Raw genomic sequence first — 22,327 nt, 5'->3', positions numbered from 1 at the left:
CCATAGGTTTTCTCTGTGAGTCAATTGACAGAGTCCCTGGAGCTCAAGCAGAAACATCAGTAAGAGGAACACACACACAAAATAGTGATTCTACTTCAAGTCTATAACCAACAGAGTTGAAATAGGAGCCACTCACATCATACACAAATGTTTGTAATGGAAATGTCACATTAGTGCAAAGGTGCACAAAACAAGGATCCAATCACTAGTGAATGGATAGACAAATTGATATGATTGTATAAATTGGATGTTATTTATTCTTTAAAAGGGTTAACAGTCTGATATATGTTACAGCCCAGGAGAACCTCAAAAACATGCTTAATCAAAGACTCCACATATAAAAGGCCATACTTTGAATACGATATTGATAATATTGATTTCCAGGATAGAGAAATCTATAGAAACAGAACAGACGAGCTGTTACCAAGAGTTAAAGTGGGGTTGGGATTATGGATCCATTGTGAACAGGAACAAACCTTCCTTGTAAGGGTGATCGAATATTTGGAACTGGGACATGGGTGGCTGCATAATAATGTGAAGGAGTGAAATGATACTCAGTTGTGCTCTTGAAATAGGATAATTCTACAACAGGTGAATTTCATCATAGTGCAAAGGAAGGAGAAATGGCCAGCGAATGAAATGCAGAACCCAAGATGAAGGAGGGAATTTGCAGTTTATGGGCTTTTCTTCATCTCCCCCAAGCCTTGCCCTGCTTCTCCCATGTGATCTATTTGTGTTCTCTGTGGATACAGTGCCCTGCCTGGAAGTTGGGAAACCTCCACTGCACCCATTCCTTTGTCTAAGGCTTGGCTTCTGTAGCTCCTCCTCGTGCCTGTTGCCAGGAAACCATGACCATAAATGCCACTTAATCGTCTATTATTTACTGAGCACCTGCTCTGCCTGGCTGTATTCTGAGAGCCAGACCACAGAGCAGAGAATAGACCTCTATCCTTGCTTTCTATAAGCTCAGATCCCAGTGGGGAGAGACAGACAGAATGAAATATAAATAAAGGGAAATATGAGGTGGGGGTTAAGTGCAGGAAATGATGAGCTGGAGTGGTGACATCTCACCCAGTTACCTTGAAAGTGTAGACAGTGAGTGGGTGGTCCCATTTCCATCCCTGAGTCTATGATTCAGTCACATTTTTTAAAAAGGCCACTTTAGTTGTTGAGTCATAAACAACCAAATTTTAAGGTGCAAATTTGAAACACCTTAACATGATTCATATGGCCGTATGACACATGCTAGGCAAAATGTGAAAGCCATACTTAATGCATCCTGTCTCACGAGTGACGCACACTCCTGTCAAATCTATTACCTACAATTTCTCAGTTCTGCTCCCCCTTCGAAAAGGACCTCTCATCCTTATGGAACATGAACCCTGCCTCTGTCTATGGCTTCCTGATGGACTGTCTACAGTCTGCTTTGTTCTATGCTTCATCTTCTGGTGTTTGGTCAATCTCAGGCAACATCAGCGTGCTCTTTATACTGTGAGGCTCTAAGTGGTCCCTCAAATGCTGCATTCAGAAGAAGCCCCATCTGAAGACTCACCCTGCAAGCAAGGACATGTGTATAATAGCGCTTCCAACAGATCAACCTGGGATGATATATTGTTACAAAGCTGTGGACATCTCCTGTAAGATGAGAACTGCAGGCCTTCCAGGGTGTCCAGATAGAAGCTGATACCTTGCCTTGATTCTGCCCAACTGTCTAGACTCCTAAAGTTCAGAGCACTTGTGTTTACTTCGAGCATAGACGTAGATGACTCTCACCAGTATCCTCAAATGGAGCACCTCCCTTATCCCCGTATGTTCTGTTTTGAAGTATTCTACCACATAGAGGTGGTCTCCATGAGCAACGCTGGTTTTTAGTAATGCAATTCCTTTAAGCTGACAGTTTAAATATTTACTCTTTGTCAGCCCCCTTATGAGTAAAATGTAATTTCTCTATTACTTCCAGTAGCCCAGCAACCTTGTGACTTGATTTTGTTTCAGTTCACACACGAAGGCAGTAAGGCGCAATCATCTTAAATTATTTGTTTTTAGCCACACATACAGGAAATGGTGGGCCTAAAGTTTGAGCCATTGACTTAACATCTATGTATTATCGCCCCGTTTTCTAGAGAGCCACAGATGAAGGCATCGCCATTGTCCCCTGGCTCACTGGTTTGGTGAGACATTTCTGCATTCTTCAGACATACTTGAGTCTGCCTTTCTGGAAGCTTCTTCTTGGATAAGGCTCTACACATTAATTAGTGTGAAAATTGTAGCATTATCATAATAATGAGTCACATATATCCCACTGTCCATTATTATCTTATCTCAAAAAAATCAGCAGTGAGTGGCTGAAGCATCAACCCAAAACACAGACAAATGTAAGAAAAGAAGAAACAGGCAAGGCTGTTGTCTCAGTGTCTAGTCACAATATCTGATCAAAGGCAATGCCCATCACAGACTGTAGACAAGAGGCACCATCATTTAAAGGAATGCAAGATCACAAGGTCTGGTGTGCCAGGGCTGAACTAGAATTGTGTTGATGAATTTATAAATTTAAAACCCCAAATCAGGCCTTCCTCTTCCATTGGGCCACCTGTTTCCATGAGTCTGCTTGCACATGTCGAGTCTCTGGATGGCACACTTCAGTCTGCACTCTGATGTTTTGGCAGCGTCTCAGCAGTGCCTCATGCCTGGCAAGGCTGAACAGTGTGTAACTTTGTTGCCATGAGCAGCATGTTGCCATGAAACATCATCGCAGTGATAGAGTATTTACAACTGGGAATGTACAGGCTGCTGCTAGAGTCTGCTGCTTCTAGCAGTAATGTATGCAACCCAGAGCTCAGAAGAGGTATGTCCTGGCTGGAGTAACAAGAGTCCTTATGTATTTAACAAGGAACCACGAACCTCAGACCATTAAGCAGCCACACTGAGAAGTTCATATCAAATGATAAATTATTGAAAGGTTTGCCTGGCCCTGTCACTGTCTGGTCTGGACCAAGCACTGTATGGAAATAGAGAAATGAGAACGGTGTCCTCCTTTTCAAGAGTGCTTGTGTTTAACGAGAGTGAAAGGCCTGTGTGTAAGCAACTATGGTTTAGTTGTGGTCATACGGGGATCATACTGTGGGATCATGGAGGGAATTTGGGTTAGCAGAAAGGTGGATAGCACAGGCTTGACTGCTTTTGAACTGGGCCTTGAAAGACATATAGGATTGTGTCAGGCTGAAAGGTTATTGTGAGGTTCATGAGGACAATCCCATGTGCAGAGAAAAAATGAGGAGAGGGATTAAGAATTTGCAAAATGGCAAGCGAATAACATAGTTCAGTACTTAAATCTGGAAACACCACAGTGAGAAAAGCCAAAACCCCTCTACAAAATATGTTAGGACGTTCTAATGAAAAGTTATTCATCCACAGTGTGTCTAGCATCAATCAAATCAATAAGAATACAGACACTCTACACCTCAAATCAATAAGACAACCCTAGTTCAAATAGCATAGCATATGATTCCAGTCACTTCCAACTAAGTGTCTTATAAATCCTGGTGGGATATGTCTGGCTTTTGATATTCTGGTCACAGTACATGGCATGTGTAAGGAAGTGCTAAGCGCACTGAGTAACATCTAATCAAGGGTTCAAATATGCTGGCAAATCCTTAAGCAAGACTCATAATGGCCTGAAAGCAACAATGCATTTCTAATGTTGGTAATCTCTTAGACATGGGTGGAGCACACTGATACTGCCCCATGGGTAGAATAGAGTGGCCCTCATAGAATGGTGCCCACAAAAGCATTGGCACATACCTTCAGTGCTTGCAGCTCGAGTGACACACAGCTCAGGGAAGGTGGGTTGAGCTTGCTGTTTACCTGGATTTTTGAGGAGATCAACTAGGAAACATTGAAAATTCAGATTTGTGTGTTAGATGACAAATATTTGTGCAGTAACAGAACCCTACGTGATAAAAATAAAAATGACTAGAAAACCATGGAAAACTGAGTCTTGAGTATATGGAAATATCAAACCATGGTGTAAGGAGAAGCATAAGGTTCCATTAATTTCCTCAACACCTTTCTTAGAATGAGGTCATACTCAAACATTGTAAACTATATGAAGAAATCATATAGGGGAATTGGGAGACAAAATAATTTTAAAAATCAGAGAACGGCCTAAAAATATCAAGGGATTTGAAGATGATACAAATATTATAACTTTTGCTCTCATATATAATTCAGTTGTAGACTGAATAATCTTTTTTAAAGCTTAATTTACAAAAAAATGATACAGTGCTGTTGGGGATCAAACCCAGGTCCTTGTACACACCAAGCCACTGAGTTATATTCCCATCCCAGATCTGCAAGTTTTTAAAAACAGGCTGATGCTTTGATCTGAGTTTATGAACTAACTTTGCAAATCAACATTGAAGTACAATTAAAAATCCAACCTAGCCCTTTAAAAAAAGTAACTGTGGAAGATGGAAAGTGTCAAAGCAGTTGACTTAGAACTGGCAGCTGACTTGTGAAGTTAATTAAACTGGCTGGGGAACTGTCATAAACATCTGTATCTATTTATATTTCAGCTGGGGCTTTTTGCTTTGTTCAAGAGTAGATTTATCCATTTGCCTTGTTAGTAAGGAATGTCACAACCGGGACAAAAATTATTTTTGTATCGCTCTGTTTCATTTGAGAAACATAACAGAAAGGCTTAACAAAAGATTTTAATTTATACTATTCTGAACTCTTTATGTAACTGCCAAGCTTAGTGGATAAAAGGACCAGACAGTGACAGTGAGGCCTCCTACCCACCCAGTTCTAGTATAAGCATCTGGAACTCTCTTGGGGAGTAGTCCTAAACTTTTAAATAAGGTGTTGGGGGTGGTAGTAGAGAGGTGGCTTGACAGTTAAGAGCACTGGCTGCTTTTCCAGAGGACCTCAGCCAGGTTCCCAGCACACACAGCAGCTCACAACTGTCTGTAAATCTAGTTCAAGGATATCCAGTGCCCTCTATGCTCTCGTCAGGCACAGGTTACATATGCAGTACACTTACAAGCATGCAGGCAAAACATCTATGTACACAAAATAAAAATAAATGAATTTAAAGAAAACCTTTAAGAAGGAAGATTGAAGGAGTTGCATAGAGTTTCCATCCTATTTCTTGCTAGAAGAGTAAATTCACAACCAATATCTATACTGCCATAATCTTATATTTTAATTACTTTTACTGTTTAAGACATGGATATAATGCATTATGAGCATATTCACACACCCCCACTCTGCCTTCTCTAAGCCACACCCACTTCTTCTCACCACCTTCTTCCAAATTAGTCCTCATCCCACTTCCACATTTGTTTTACTTACAGTTCAAATAGGATTGCTTAGTCAGCAGCACTTCCTGTATTCGTGATGGAAGGCAAAGGGTCCATTTTACAGGTCTTATGTAGATGGTCACAGCTGCTGTATATTCCTGACTGCTGTGGCCATGTCGTGTCCCTATCCATGACTCTGATAATCTTTCATCTCTCCTGTGATGCTCTCTGAGTCTTGGCAGAGGTGATAGAGATGTCCCAATTAGGACTGAGCATTCAGCAATCACTCATTTCAGCACTTTGATCAGTTATGGGTCTCTGCAATAACCATAGCCCACTGCAAAAGGAAGTTTCCCTGACAGATGCTGAATTCAACATTAGTCTGTAAGTTAAAAATAAATATTTAGAAGGTCATTTAAATCCATATCCATTGAGTAGAACATAAGTGACACTATGTTCAAGTTTACAGTACAAGTGCTGGACATATTTTTTTTTCTATGGGCTTCAAATCCATTAAGACAATGGCTGGTTACCTCCAAAACAGTTATGCCATGATTACACCATGTCTTGTTAGGTAGTTTAACATCAAGGGGCCATACCTGGTAAGCTGATTACTTTTCTTCTCCAACAGCCTGTGGCATAGCACCTTCCGCTGTTAGGAATACAAACTAGAAGTCAGGAAGCTTCCTGCTCAGTTCCAGCGTGATTTCTCTGTGTCCTGTATCCAAAGTGTGTGCTCTATTCAGCGATGGGGTCTTTACCATGTAGTTCTGGTAGGCACCCAAGAGCAACGGTAACAGCCTGTAGTGTATTGAGAGCTTCAGCATGCTCCATGGCCACAACTCATAAGGAAGGATCATATACCAAACAATGGCATTCTTGCTTAAGCAATCTTATTTTATAAGAGTATCTTCACACAAAAATATTAACAAAAAGCATAATCTAAAAAATATTGTTCTGAAATTTGTTTATAAGAACTTTATGAAAAAAATATTTTATAGCCCCTTTCCTTTGCTCGCTTTGCTGTCAGTCCTGTGTCCCAATTCAGTGCCCGCCAGCTCGAGGATGTAGCACATGCCTGATTTTGAAGGAAATGTGGCAGAATTCTAGAACCATATTGATTGGGCATATACTCAGCTTGACATAAGCAGACTTATAATCCCAGATCTGCCATTATAACTAGATCCACTAAAAAATTATTGGGATTTTGAGGCTTTTGTGGGTTTTGTAGAATTGACAGGTGTATTGTCTTCACCAACAAATGAAACAAAACTTCTACAGTCACTATACAGCGTTCTATTTGCATGTATTTGCATCTTGCAGAAACAGAAGAAAAAATTCTGAGCAGTCATTCATTTATTCACTAGATCATTCAACAAACTTTTGTTCAGTGACTCTAGACCCTGAGGTACTACGTGGACACACAATGTTGTCAAGATGACTCAATACTATGGCCAGTTAATGGCAGAACTGTGACTGAAGCCCAGACATTGGGACTCTAACGTCTGTGCTGACCTGGAAGTCACACCCCCACACCATCTTCTCCTCTGCTGTGAATGGTTCTCTTCCACACAAGCCCTTGTCTCCCCTGTGTAAGAGCTGAGCTTCCCATCTGATTGGACTGAGTTCATTGGGGCCTCAGATGGGCTCTGATTACATGTATCTTTCTTGGACATCTGTTAGACATGTGTTTAGGGTGACTGCGCTCTGGAACAGGGTCAAAGGTATCGGTAGGAAAGAACTCTAAAGTTCCCTAGGGGACTCCTAGAGACAGAATACAACAAAAGGCCTGTAGGGAACCATGTGGTTCAGGAGCAGCAGGCTTGCGTGTAGCCAGGCACTGGCTTACAAGCCCACAGCGAACTCTTCCTGCCACCAAATGGGGGTTGAGTGGCCCGCTCAGGGCATCCTTCTGAGATCTGTAGTCCACACTGCCAAGAGATCTCTGAAGTGCACTTTCCTCTAATCCCTTTTGTTCCATAAATACTTTAGTATTCGCCAGCTTCCTCACCTACATTTTTCTTTACACTTATGCTTTTTTAAGGTTTTTATTTATTTATTTTTACTTATTCACTTTACCTCCTGCTCACTGTCACCATCCCAGTCACCCCTCCCACAATCCTTCCCCCATTCCCTACCCCTTCTCCTCTGAGCAGGTGGGGACCACTCTGGGTATCCCCCCACCGAGGCACTTCAAGTCTGTGGGACTAGGGCCATCCCATTCTCTCCCACTGAGGCCAGACAAGGCAGCCCAGCTAGAAGACCATATCCCATGTACAGGCAAGATCTTTGGGGATAGGCCCTGCTCCAGGTGTTCCAGACCCACATGAAGAACAAGTTGCACATCTCTGCACTTACTTTTTGATTGTCTTTGTTTGTACCCCACCACCCGGTTTAAAGTCATAATCTCAGGTGACCTCAGATTCTTGTGTTCATATGCTCAGGGGTTATTCCTACCCTGCACTCACTAGACTGTGACTAGGTTGATGTCATGATTGCATGGTTATTATAACTTTAAATACCATTTATATGTGTATATGAGGTATATGTGTGTGTGTGTGTGTATGTGTGTATGGATAACATATATCACAATGTAGCCATTTTTTGCAGTGGTAAAAGTTTTGTAGATATACCTGTTCCATAAGGCTGGAACTTAGGAGCCAGAAACAATTTATAAGTAGATATAAGTATTTGTAATATGTCTTATACCATGCCAGATGAATGAATCATTATGTACTTTTTTATGACATTTTCATAGTTAGGAAGAAAGGAGAGAAACTAGTTTAACCCTTCACTTAACTCCAGTATACTTTATTCAGTGGCCTGCCTAAGTTATAAGTGATTTTTCTTTCTGGAAGTAGAAAATAGTTGATGTCACATAGAAATATACTAATGAGATGGTGTTGGATTCACCCTGAAATGTACCAGTTTAGAAAAATCAAAAAAACCAAAATCTATTGCTCAACATCATTCAAGGTGGCTGCTTCAGCATGTAAATGTTTATCACTAAGGCCCTGGCAGGTGGCTCTGTCATTGGCAGCGCAAGGCTCTCTGGGAGGAATACTTTTGCTATCCATTGCCTGTAAACTCTGTGCTTGCCTGAGTCAGTACTGTAAACTCTGTGCTTGCCTGAGTCAGTACTCAGTCCTAAGGGACAGAAATGCATTAGTAAGTTCTTCACGATGCAGAGGATGCCGACTTGGTGATCACATCCCAAGTGGCTTTCAGTGCTGTTCCCGGATTTTACCTCAATGGATATTGAATATGTATATCTTCAAATAGCCCTAACTCATGCAAAACCTGCCATCTCTGTTTTCAAAAATGCCTTGCACAAATTAGGATTCAGGGTTGTCAAATCCTAATATTTCTTGAATAGAATAAGAATTCAATGGATGGAATTTGCAGCCATGGTTGTTACCATCCTCTCACAGAGATGTTAAACCTACGTGCTGATGGTAATTATACTTTCTAACCCTGCACTGGTAAGGTGAGGGCTCCGTGGCATAGGTTTGCTCAGTAGTCAGTGTGTCTCTTTAAGCCTTCCCACTTGTTCTTTTTACCCTAAAATATAATAAAAGCCTACTCATGAGTATTATAGAAACAAGAAGAATTTGGAGAAAAATGTTCTCCAGAACAGCTACTGTAAAAGCAAATCCACTCTGATTCTTGGGTGAAAGTCACTTCCTAGCTTATAGAAGCACTCCATCCTTAGCTAATTCCTATTGATTTCTGAGTTGAGTAATAGTAAGCAGAAGGTAAGAGATCATCAAGTCCCCTCCTCATCAATAGAGCAGGGACCCTGAATCCTGGTGTCCCAAGACCCCGACACTAGTGATGGTTCCTCTTTTATTAGAAAAGCAGAAGGAAGTAGATGTTCCTGTGGGGAGGGTGGGTCCTGAGTGAAGGCCTCAGGAATCTTCCAGTGTCAATTGAAGTTATGGATAGAGGAAGCTGGTGCCAGCTCCTATTGCACCTTGGGAACATATGTTTTATAACAAAGATGGATAGGAAAAAGACTGGATTCGGGTGCAGAAGACTCATTGCAAGGGCATTGGATCAGAGACTGACCTTCCTTGCTCCAAAAGATGAGAAAGCCCTAATGCAGAAGGGATTTATCTGTACTAACAAGCTCTTATTTCAAAATGCAATTACCCAAGGGATGATTAAGCCTACAGTACTGGGGATTGCATTAAACTCAATTAAGTCTCCTGTAACCTGACTCATTGTTTTGGAACAGAGGAGAATTTGAAAAGTGCACATTCTGGCTGGAGAAAGATGGATGATAAAATGATCTTGGACAGTGTTTCCCTAATCTGCTGCCTAAGAACCATCAAAGGCCTTTGTGGAAAGCACAGATCCTCTATCCCTTCTTCCGACTTCCCCTCCATTCTGACCCAGAAAGGGCTGGAGTTAGGGCCAGGAATAAACGTTTACCAAAGGTCCCTACGTCATTCAGTGCTGCCAGCTCAGGCACTAGTTTGGAGGCTATCCAAAGCTTGGAGGCCGGTCAACTGCCCTTGACCTATCTTCAGTCTGTTCCTCAGCTGGACAAATGCTAACTTTGACCTTGTATCAGTAATAGTCCGGGCAGGAAGCATATGCAAACCAGAATGCCAGCTTAGTAATTACAAGAAAGAAATTTGTTCTCAGAGACCAAAATGTCATGTCTGCCATGCAGAACACCCGAGCAAGGAAAGTTTTCATCAGACAGTTTTTTGTCTGCTGTTGATTTGAGAAAGCATATCCAAAAGGCATTTTGACTCAGGCTCCAGGGAAGCATAGCGAATGATCCTGGGCCTGGAAGTCCTAGACTAGATCTCTTCAACCTTGTCCCCAAATGGAGAAACACTATCAAACTCTTGCCCCTGGTATTTTTTTCTAAATTTTTCTAGATGACAACCACTGGTTTCCTCCTTAATGCTATCCTCACTCACGCATCTGTGAACATTCTTAATGTATTCACATCTGTCTTAGTTAGGGTTTTACTACTGTGAACAGACACCATGACCAAGGCAAGTCTTATAAAGGACAACATACATTTGGGGCTGACTTACAGGTTCAGGAGTTCAGCCCATTATCATCAAGGTGGGAGCATGGCAGCATCTAGGCAGGCATGATGCAGGCAAACATGAGAGTTCTACATATTCATCTGAAGGGTCCTAGTTGAAGACTGACTTCCAGGCAGATAGGATGAGGGTCTTAAGCCCACACCCACAGTGACACACCTACTCCAACAAGGCCATACCTCCCAATAGTGTCATTCCCTAGGCCAAGTATACACAAACCATCTCAACATTCACTCCAGTTTCCTGGGTACTCCTTAGATCAGCAGTTCTTAGCCTGTGAGTCCTGATCCCTTTGTGGGTCAAACAACCTTTTCACAGGGGTTGCCTAAGACCATCAGAAACTACAGATATTTACATTATGATAATAGTATGGAAACAGTAGCAAAATTACAGTTATGAAGTAGCCACAAAAGTAATTTAATGGCTGGGGAAACCACAGCGTGAAGAACTGCATTAAAGGGTCACAGCATTAGGAAGGTTGAGAACCACTGCCTTAGATGGTTAAATGTTTTTCTCTATCATTTTTCTCTGGTTTGATTCTCATCCTAGAGGAGCGTAGGCCCAGGGATGGCTGAGAGGAATATGTAACGACTATAACTTAAATAGTAAAAAGACTCAAGAAATGTGAATGATTTAAGAAATTAGACTGGAGCAAAGAAGTGGAACGTGATTTAGGCTTAGAAAGAGACTGTGGTAACTGTCCTAGTCAGGGTGACTGTTGCTGTGGTTAAACACAATGACCAAAAGCAAGTTGGAGACAAAAGGTTTTTTTGTTTTGGTTTGGTTTTGGTTTTTTTGTTGTTGTTGTTTTACACTTCTACAATGTAGTCTAGTCAAAGGAAATCAGGACAGAAACTCATACAGGACAGGAACTTGGAGGCAGGAGCTGTGGCAGAAGTCATGGAAGGTTGCTGCTCACTGGCTTACTTTGAAGTGCTTTCTCTGCCTGCTCTCTTACAGAACCCAGGAACATCAGCCCAGCACTGGCCCCACCCACAATGGTCTGGGCTCCTCCCACATTGTACTAGCCAGGTTTCTCTAGAGTGATAGAATTTATAGAATGAATATCTGTCTGTCTATCTAGCTATCTAGCTATCTATCCACACACACACAGGACGACTTACACGTTGCACTGTTGGATTAGTTCCGCTAATGCCACAATGGCTGGCTGAGAATGGAAAGTACAAGGATCCAGTAGTTGCTCCGTTCACAGGGCTGGATGTCTCAGCTGGTTTTCTGTATGTGCTGAAATCCAGAGAAATAGGCTCTAATGCCACTGAAGGAATGGACTTGATAGCAAGGCGAGAGCAAGCAGGCAAAGAACAAAAACTTCCTTTTTCCATGTCCTTATTTAGGCTTCCTGTAGAAGGCATGTGTCCATTAGATCAGGATTAAATATCTGGATTGAAGATATGTCTTCCTGCCTCAAAGTCTGGATTAAAGGTCTTTCTTTCTACTGTAAAGACCCAGATATCTCCCTACTTCAAATTAAGCAAAACTTCCTCACTGGTATTCCCTCTATTTTTGCCTTTTAATTCCAAATGTAGTCAAGTCGACAACCAAAAATAGTCATCACAGGCATCAATCACTAATTAAGAAAACGCCCCACAGGCTTGCCTTAAGCCATATCCATGGAAGCTTTTCCTCAACTGAGGTTCCTATCTCTCAAAAGACTCTATCTTGTGTCAAGGTGACAGAAAACTAACCAACACAATTGACTCTTGGTTGGCTCCACACACAAATACATCACTCTTTCCAGTTCATTCCCAAGATCACACGTTAATATTAACATCCCACTATAAAAATTCCAACTCTTAAAAGTCTTTAACAATTTAAACACTGAAAAAAAATCAGCCTCTTTAAAATATCATCTCTTTTAAAATGTAACGTCTCTTAAAAATTCAAAAAAAAAAAACTCTTTAAAAGTTCAAAATCTTTCAACTGTGAGATTCTGTAAGATCAAAAATAAATGAAGCATTTTACTTCTGTTTGAAAGTTCGCAAGCCAGACCTCCATCATCTGTACTGCTCTAAACATTCTTATCTTCAAGCTTCCACAGAATAGCCCACTGAGCCATCAACGCTCAGTGACTTTCTAGGCCAAGCTTCCGAAGTCCTTCTACAATCCTCTCAATAAAGCCAGGATCAGGTCTGTCCCAGCAATACCCCACTATCCTCGTAGCTATTGCTGTGATTAAACACAATGACTTAAAGAAAGCTGGGAGAAGACGGTTTATTTAGCTTATACTTCCTTGTGGTAGCCCATCATCAAAGGAAGTCAGAACAGAAACTTAAACACGGCAGGATCCTGGAGGCAGGAACTGATGCAGAGGCCATGGAGGGGTGCTGCTTACTAGCTTGTTCATGATTTGCTCAGCCTACTTTCTTACAGAACCCAGGACCACCAGCCAAGGATGGCCCTACTTACATCCATCACTAAGAAATTATCTTATAGGCTTGCCTATAGCCTAACCTTACGGAAGGATTTCCTCAACTGAAGTTCTTTTCTCTCAAATGATTTTAGCCTGCATTAAGCTGTCATAACATTAGCCAAGCAAGGCCTTGCATATTCATCATATTAACAGGCCCTGCCTAACTATAGGAATTAGTATGTGGTTTTGTAAGTTTTTGTTACAAATAGTTATTAGGCAAAATAGTCATCTAGATAATTTAAAAACTCCTCTGGTACTAAATATGAGGAGTGAAACTAAGACAGGTATTTATACAGTTATTCTTTTTAATGACATACTTTTTTTTAGACAAAGAGATGAGCTCAGAAAACCCATAGGCGGTAACAATAACAGGAGAAATAAAAACCAGTGAGACTGAAATGAGCTGGAGATGCCACAGGAAGGGGCGTGCCTGCGAGCCCCCGCCTGCCTAGCCCCGCCTGCAGAGCCCTGCCTGCCTGGAAACAGCAGATAAGTCTTGGGCCCTGGAGGCAGGAAATCAGAACTGAAATGCAACGTTTCAGCCAGAGGATGCAGTGCAGAATTCAAAACAAATGAACAAAAACCTTCATCTTCAGAGGCACATTAAAGATATTCCCAACACCCTCTGGTGTATAAATTCTTGACTGTGGCATCCTGCAAACTTTCCGTAGGTGTCAAAGCACAAGATGTGGTGTTTGTGGCTGCCACCTGAGCAAATGCAACACTTCCCTTGCAGAATGCCATTGCCATCACCCCAGGTAGGCTCTGCAGGGTTTCTAAGATTACACTCCAACAAAGGCAGATTGATACTGGAAAATAACAAAGCACATGAGGAAGTCATGAAAGGAAGGAGAATCAACAACAGGCACAGAGGGCATATTCAGAGCTTTAAATGCTATCATTCATAAAGGTGAATTAATTTTTTAAGAAAGGCTTTTAAATGGGACTTAATGGGGAGAGTGGGAGAGTTTCTGAAGAATTGATAGAGCTGAGTTTGGGAATGGAATGTAGTAGAACTTTTAGAAATCAAAACTAAGCACAAGCTAAAAATCTCTGGCTGAAAAAAAAAAAATACCTGCATACCATATATCTCACAGGCCACTTGTATCCAGAATATATAAAGAGTTTCCTAAATCCAACAGTAAGAAAACAGCCTGGTTAGGAAATAGTAGAAAAATATCAAAGAAACACTTGAGGAGAAATACAGCTCAAACCCATGCGAGAAACAATCAGATGCCTGACAGAATGGTTAACATGCAAAATAAAATCCTCTGACAACGCTAAATGCAGACAAGGATGCAGAGAGTTTAGATCTCTAGGATAATGCAGGTGACAGTGTAAAATGGTACAGCCATCCTATAAATCAGCTTGTGGGTCTAGAAAATTAAAGACACAATAACAATCACCTTGTCCATACAGAAAGGTCGCCTAGCTGTTCACGCGGCTCTGTGCAACCTCACAAATTCCAGATACATCACAGCTGTCCATCAATGGGAGGACAAAACAACCTCTAGTTATACAACCAACACTACTTAGAGATGAAATGAGGTAAGCCGAGAGGCACGTGACTCAGACTGAGCTTTAAATCACAGTGCTAAGGGAGAGGATTAGTCTCGAAGGGCCACAGGTGCTGTGCACTGTTGTTTGTTATGTTCATCTCTCAAAGCTACAGCCAGTTAGAGAAAGATGGGATGGATATAAGTAGTTACTAGGGGAGAAGAGAAGGGAGGGCAATTACAGCTGCATGAAGAGGCAGTGAGGCACAGCATGGAGGAGTTCTTTTGTAGTGGTGGGCCAACTCTGTATGATACTTACAGTGGTGGCTATATGAACCTATAGTTTTAATAAATGTCATCACAACTATATACAAAGAGACTGATGATATGAGTGTATTCAAACCCTTTGAAATCTGTACCATATCAGCACGGTACCAATCAATATCGTTATTCAACCCTGCATTATTATAGGGTCACTGTAGGGTCACATTGGGGAAGCTGGAATATGAATATGTGGAAACTTTCTCTACTATTTTCACAACTGACTGTGATTCTATAATACCTGAAAACAAATGCTACTTCATAATCTAAACATACACATATATGGTTTTGTATCTATGAAATTCAATGGATAGTTTGAAAGCCAATAAACCAGAGAAGAGAGAGACTGGCAAGAGGGCTTAGTGGACAAACACACTTGCTACGTAAACCCAGTAACCTGAATTTAGTACCCAGTATTCCTCTGACCTCCACACACATGCTGTGGCACACACAGGCAGTGAAACCATAAACAATAATAATAATTTTAGAAGATGAAAACAGAATTAATGAACTGAGAGATTAGTGAAAAAAGTATCTAAATTTAAACAAATTTTAAATTTAAATTAAATCAGGAAAATAAATAAATGTGAATATAAGCATTAGAGGAAGAGAGGAGAAATTGAGAAGGCCAATGTCATATAATGTGCTGTGTGTAACAGCAATATCATTGCTGTTGCAGAGATCCCAGGTTGGCCTCAAATTCGTTACATAGTTGGGGGTGACCTTGAACTTCTGGTCATTCTGTCTCTACTTCCCAAATGCTTGGGTTATAGGTGTGTGCTACCACATTCTGTTCATGTAGTGCTGGAGATTGAACCCAAGGCTTTGTGCTTGTTAGGGAAGCACTATACTTAAATATTCAGCCTCAGTGATGAAGCTTTATAAAAGAGTAATTAGAAAAAAAATAAAGGAAAGGGAGTATTTCAATAATGGCTGAGAAACTTATTTGTTGGAAGATGTAACCCTAAAAATTTAAGAAGCACAGCTGTTTGTAAACAGAACAAATAATAAACCAACTTGTAGACATGGTGAGTACCAAAGAAAAGGAGAGTTTAAAAGTAACTTGTGAGTTTTGCCCATTGCTAATCCTAACTTTCTTTTCAGCGAAGAAGCCATCCATGGCTATTCTCTTGTGTTTTCCCATGAGCTCCCTGAGAGAGTGCACTGAGACCTAGACCATCCAGCGTTGATTACTTGGAGAACATTACAGTACACCCTGTACTGTAAAAACAGTGTAGTGTAGGTAATGGGAGTCATAATCACAGAGTAACTGAGGCAGGCACAGGGTTCTAGTGAGGCAGAAACTGGAGAGGCACATTCCCGGGCTGTAGAGTTTCACTCAGCTTGCTTCCATTGCTATAAACAATGAGTAAATCCAGCTCGCTGATTCCATAAACACAGCCCTGGAACCAGTTCACTTAATCCCTGGAGTGTGGAAGGGCACAGATCCAGTCCATGTGCTCCTTTCACTGCAGGTACCAGCCCAGCGTTTAGCCAAGAAAATAAACTAAGGCAGGGAAAGATCATACAGCCTGTCTGTCTTCTCCTCCTATAACTAGTGGCTGTAACTTTTCAGTGTCTTGGGCAGCCCCGTGGTGACTTACAGTACAGAGTGGTGGGGCTGAAGTGTGGAAGCTTTCTTTCTCTCTCTGGGTTCCTTTTTAACTGCCTCTAAAATGTCTAAAAATGGAAGCACACTATATTGTTTAACTCATAAGAGGTAGTGTGTTATTGCTCTATCGTTTACAAATGCACATTTTTAGCAGCATGTTGGGAGCTATCGTTGCCACATAAGAGAAGGCACTCCTTGAGAAGAGGCCGTAGATCATCCATTGAGCATGTCGAGTCCTTAGTGAGTGAGCACATCAGAGTTACACAAAGGCAGACACGTGTGCATCGAGCACTTAAATAGCCTGCAAGACATGGACTTCCATGCCCAAGTGCTCAAATCTGGAACTTCAGCGATTGCTCCCATTGAAACCCTCTCAATACTGTATCAGCCATGGGCCTGACTGACAAAGATGTTATTCCCATAGGCTGCAGAGAGAATGATTCTGAAGTCCCCAGGCCTAGAATTACGAATGACCTGAATGACTTGCCCAAGTGGCAAGGGTGAAGTCACTTTCCATGCCTCATACGTGTGGATGAGAAGGTTCCCAGGATCCATGGCTGGGTCTGCTTTGTTCTGAGGACTGAGGTCATGTTGATGTCTTGCAAAAAAGAGACTTCAAAGATCACATCTTTCCTTACTTTTCTTTTTTTCTTTCTTTCTTTCTTTCTTTCTTTCTTTCTTTCTTTCTTTCTTTCTTTCTTTCTTTCTTTCTTTCAGACTTGTTTTACTTTGAGTCGTGTGCATGTGTATACTGGTATGTATATGTGAGTGCAGGTACCTGTGAAGTCCAGAAGGGGGAACTGGACTCCCCAGAGCTAGAGTTACAGGTGTTGATAACCATCTTGCTTGGTTGCTAGGAACTAAACTTAGGTTCTCCACAGAAGCAGTTTGTGCTTTTAAGTGCTGAGCAATCTCTCCACCTCCACTCTCCCTTCTTTGTCTCCTCTTCCTCCTTGTGCCCTTCCATGGTGCTTGGAATGGAACCTCACGTCCTCTATAAGTGAGCTTCCTCTTCAGCCCAACCAGAGGTAAAGGGTTTTCACCTTATTTAGTTGTATGCACCAATTGAATAAAAAGATGTATTTGATTGTGACATTTTCAAACATGCTCATACTGCACTTTGATTGCATTTAGCTCCCTCATTGCTTTCTGTTGTGCTTTTTCTCTATTCCTCCTGGTTCCCTTGGATGAATTTTTACTACACAAGAGTTTGACCCACAGTTCACAACAGAGGTACATATGCAAGACTTTCCTCACATCACAATACTGATTGGTACCAACTGTACTGTTTGCTCATCTCTTAGGCGTCCAGGCATCCTCCTCTCTTCTTTCTGCCTCTTCTTCCATTTGCTTTCTCTCTTACACCATTTATTCAAACCGTTAAAATCCTTTCAAAACCTACCGTTAAATAAAGTAACGAGAAATAGAAAGCCACTGGCAAATATAAGTTAAGGAGGGACTACAAATTCTGACCATCCAAAAAGCATATGTGCTGCTCATTGTCCCACATCACAACAATACACTGCAGCTGGCTGACATGATGGCCATCTTTGGAGATAAACACTGTGGCCATAAATGTTCTAAAATGATGTGAAAGTGCTCTCACCCCCCAAATTTCCAGAACAGTCGATTCTCTTCCTGTTGTCTGAGGCAGTGTGTGACTCCTGCATGCTCTGTCCTCGCTTTACACAAATGTCCAGGCTCTGTTTATTTCAGTATCTCTGCAGCTGTGAGACTTCTGCTACATAATTGCTTTTCCTTCCAAATATCTCACTTGTCAAGGGACTTGCTCACAAGCTCTCACATTCAGTTTGTAAAACATGATGGTGCTTGTGTTTTGTTCTTTGTGCTAATGTTACAGTAACTTTTAGTCCTGACCAAATATTTTCAGGATGCTAATTATATTTCTATGGATGATCAACATAAAGTCTATGGAATAAATGAACAAATGTGCCCCAAACTTTATCACTGTGATTTTAAATCATTTGGAGCAAAAGATCTTGAGGTAGATGGAAGAGAGACCCCGTTCAGGACTGGTAGTTATCAAACCAGTGAACAAGTATTGAGTGCTGTGTGTATACCCACTCATTTATCATCAAGTAGCCATATGAATGGCAGAGCAGTACTAATGGCCCATTTTATAGATAAGGAAACCAAGGGATAAAGAGAACAAATCATTTTGAGTTCCCACAGCTAGAATATAAGACAGAGCATTGAGAATCCAGACCTCCTCATTCCAGAGCCTGCATGTGAAATTCTATTCAACATCCTCAGGAAAGCTGTCCTTCCACCCTGACAGACTTTATTATTTGTTCTAGGTGAAGGAATAAATGAGGAAGGTGGCACCTCCTTTCCCACTTTCATTTTACTCCCCTGTTCATCCCCAACACATCATTCCATCTCTCACAATCACAATAAATGGGAGAAGACCATGAAGAGTGCTCCACTACAGACACCTTCCCTACCAATCTCTTCTACTTTAAAAGATATGGAATCTGTTTTCTAGATGCTTCTCATCTGAATGTGGAACAATAATAAGGAGGCAGAGAAAACGAGAGCATAAAGGCATGGGAGAAAAACAAAGGTTCTACCAAGTTTAACAGCCAGTCTATGAGCTTTAAGATGTATAACTGGCAAGCAGCCTCTGAAGCAAGTCCAAAGTCGAGTCCCAGAGATGTCTGTCTTCTTGTGGTGACAGCTGTGAAATAGCACTGTAGTTAGGATGCATCTTATAATTTTCAGCATCTTTTCACTTTTCTCCCATCAAATTGACTTTAATTTCCCTCCTCCTTTAAATGCCTTCCTCATTTGTGTCTGAATTTTATCACTTTGGTCCACATATCATTTAACAGCCCCTTGTGGAACACTTGTCTTAGAAGTGCCATTCACACCCATCAGCTGAGTACAACATAGGCCTGTCCACCTTGCTTCCCTGCTTGCAACAAGTCATGGCTCCAGGTGCATTGCTCTGCAGACGCACATAGTCTGATTTCAGCTGCTGTTTCTGTTTTATCTGTGATGTGCTGATATGGCTTCTAGAAGACAATGTCGATGAAGGAGGAGGAGGAGAAGAAGAAGAAAGAGAGGAGGAGAGGGAGAGAGAGAGAGAGAGAGAGAGAGAGAGAGAGAGAGAGAGAGAGAGAGAGAGAGAGAGAGAGAGAGAGAGAAGGCCAAATGGAAGACAAGGTCATACCACACAGTGTGAGGGAAGTTAGGGTAGGGGTAGCTCCCATTAGACAGAACAGAGCATGGAGGGTGTGATGGTTTGTATATCCTGGGACCAGGGAGTGGCACCATTTGAAGGTGTGGTCTTGTTGGAATAGGTGTGACCTGGTTGGAATGGGTGTGTCACTGTGGGTGTGGGTATAAGATCCTCACCCTAGTTGCCTGGAAGTCAGTCTTCCACTAGCAGCCTTTGGATGAAGACATAGAACTCTCAGCTCCTCCTGCGCCATGCCTGCCTGGATACTGCCATGCTCCCTCTTTGATGATAATGGACTGAACCTCTGAACCTGTAAGTCAGCCCCAATTAAATGTTGTTTTTTATAAGACTTGCCTTGGTCATGGTGTCTGTCCACAGCAGTAAAACCCTAACTAAGACAGAGGGTAATATGATGTGACTCATCAACACCCTGAAGAACACAAGAGGACAGACACCTGAGATAACCCACCAGAGGAGACCCAGAGAACAGCTTCAGTGAGTAAAGTTCTAGGGAAAAGCCTATCTGTGGGCATCCTCAGACATGGAGGGGACCAAAGATTCAACTACCCGGTGCTGCTGGATTTAATTTAATTAAACAGGGTAGGTTCTGGGAGTAGTCACAGACTATATCCTCCACAGATTGGGTTCTTTGTGCTTTGAAAGTAATTTTCACCACAACCTTGTGAAGGAGATGTCTTCACTCATTCTACTACCCATTCTTAGACATCCTACAGTCTAAATGAAAGCTAGGCCAGGCTTGATGGTGCCTGCAGTCCTAGCTCGTTGAAAGGCTGGTCTGGCAGATTGCAGGTTCAAGGCTAACCTGGCAATTTAGTGAAACTATGTCAAAAGAGAAAGGAAGAAAGGAAGAAAGGAAGAGAGGAAGAGAGGAAGAGAGGAAGAGAGGAAGAGAGGAAGAGAGGAAGAGAGGAAGAGAGGAAGAGAGGAAGAGAGGAAGAGAGAAAGAGAGAAAGAAAGAAAGAAAGAAAGAAAGAAAGAAAGAAAGAAAGAAAGAAAGAAAGAGAGAGAGAGAAAGAAAGGGAGAAAGGAAGAAAGGAAGAAAGGAAGAGGTGGTAGTATGTTTAAGCAGCCTGGGCTTAGCCACATCTTGTCTCAAAACAACAACAGAGTCCAGAGAAATACTTTTAACTTCCTAAAATACACAATGCAATGGATTGAACAGGTTTGACCCCATAAACTCATGTGTTTGAATCCTTGGCCCACAGGAAGTATGAAACAATAATGATACAAGGTGATATGTCCTTGTTGGAGGAAGTATGTCGCTGTAGGGGTGGGCTTTGAGACCCTTCTCCCAGCTGCCTTGAAGACAGACAGTCTTCTCCTAGCAGCCTTCAGATCAAGTTGTAGAACTCTCAGCTCCTCCTGAGCCATGCCCACCTGGACACTGCCATGTTCCTGCCTTGCTGATAATGGAGTGAACATCTGAACCTGTAAGCCAGCCCCAGTTAAATGTTGTCCTTTGTAAGAGTTGCTGTGGTCCTAGTGTCTCTTCACAGCAATGGAAACCCTAAGACGCACAGCTCGAGCCACCATTTAAGTCACCACCATCCCTGCCTACATCACAGTGCTCAGGGAGGGGATGATGTTCAGGATAAACAAGCAACAAATGAATGAATCTCAGTGTCAGAATGGTCCTGATGATGATTGCAACGTCCATACACATTCCAGGTGAAGCCCACTGCTTCTCACATAGATTCACTGCAAGGCAAGAGACTCCTTCTACCAATCACTTTAGACTCACCTTGAAAAACAAGAGCTGAGCAGGTAACAGTAGGGGGACAAGGGAAGGTTCAGAAAAATAAACCGTAACTTCATTCTGCAAATTAGCTCATTGGTAAATCAGTGGAACAGTCAAATTAATTGAAGTAAAATTAGTCTTTTAAGATGTTTTGCTTTTGAGATCATGTGTATTGCAAACCCATTAAGTATGTATGAAATTTTAAAAATGTATTTTAGGAAGGAAGTATGCCACACCCATCCCAAGAGCCAACTGTGGCCAACTTGCTTCAAATTATAGAAGACATTTTTATTTATATGTTTTTCTGTAGAAAGTTATTTTGGTAAGGTGATATCTCTGCATTTGTATTTCAGGAAACAAAATCATGAGGAAAAGCACCACACACTTGTGGCGAGTTATTAGAATTTGAAAGGAGACTCAAATTCAATTTCTTTGGGCATGAATTTTGAGACCTTTTAAAGAAAAATATCTGAAAAAGGCATTCTTCTAATAAGAAAAAAATGTTATGTTCCTACTCCATTTCCTTCTTCTAATTATTTCAACTCTGGGACTTTTTCTCATTTAGCCCAAATTGAGCTCCAAGCGAGAAGCTGGGTGGCCCTCTGAGAACACATGAGTGGAGAAAAATTTCAGATCTGTCTCCAGTTAAACGCAAGCTTGCGGGGAAGCTTGGTCCTCCAATACAGGTTTTCTCATCTGTTAACCAGGGTGATATCCACTTTGAAGGTTAAATTAAAAGGTGAAAGTAGACAAGTATAAATATTAAACCATTTGGTAAGAAATCTAAATTCACTACAGAAATGCAAAGCATTATCGATGGCCCTTTCCTCTTTTCCTTTCCTTTCCTTTCCTTTTTATCTTTCTTTCTTTTTTTTTTTTTTTTATGGCTTTTGAGATTTTTTAAAAATTTATTTTTATTAGATTTTTTTAAAATTAGGTATTTTCTTCATTTACATTTCCAATGCTATCCCCCATACCCTCCCCGCCACACTCCCCTACCCACCCACTCCAACCTCTTGACCCTGGCATTCCCCTGTACTGAGGCATATAAAGTTTGCAAGACCGAAGGGCCTCTCTTTCCAATGATGTCCAACTAGGCCATCTTCTGATACATATGCAGCTAGAGACACAAGCTCTGGG

General features: G+C 41.6%; 1 long non-coding RNA gene across 1 annotated transcript; it reads right to left on the bottom strand.

Annotated features, from left to right (window-relative positions):
* Nucleotides 1–248: 248 nt before the first annotated feature.
* LOC147004426 (uncharacterized) lies at nt 249–14,315 on the bottom strand. The gene is made up of 6 exons (XR_015047458.1): nt 14,204–14,315; nt 11,491–11,726; nt 5,900–6,101; nt 5,353–5,682; nt 3,802–3,885; nt 249–2,856 (listed from the first exon to the last, which is right to left on the bottom strand). It is a non-coding gene; the product is annotated as an uncharacterized LOC147004426 (long non-coding RNA).
* Nucleotides 14,316–22,327: the final 8,012 nt, after the last annotated feature.

Source organism: Mus caroli, unplaced genomic scaffold (assembly GCF_978045245.1).
Source record: "Mus caroli unplaced genomic scaffold, Mus_caroli_1 scaffold_6, whole genome shotgun sequence".
NCBI lineage: Eukaryota > Metazoa > Chordata > Mammalia > Rodentia > Muridae > Mus > Mus caroli.
The sequence above is the reverse complement of the archived record's forward strand: the minus strand, read 5'-3'. Positions and strand labels throughout refer to the sequence as shown.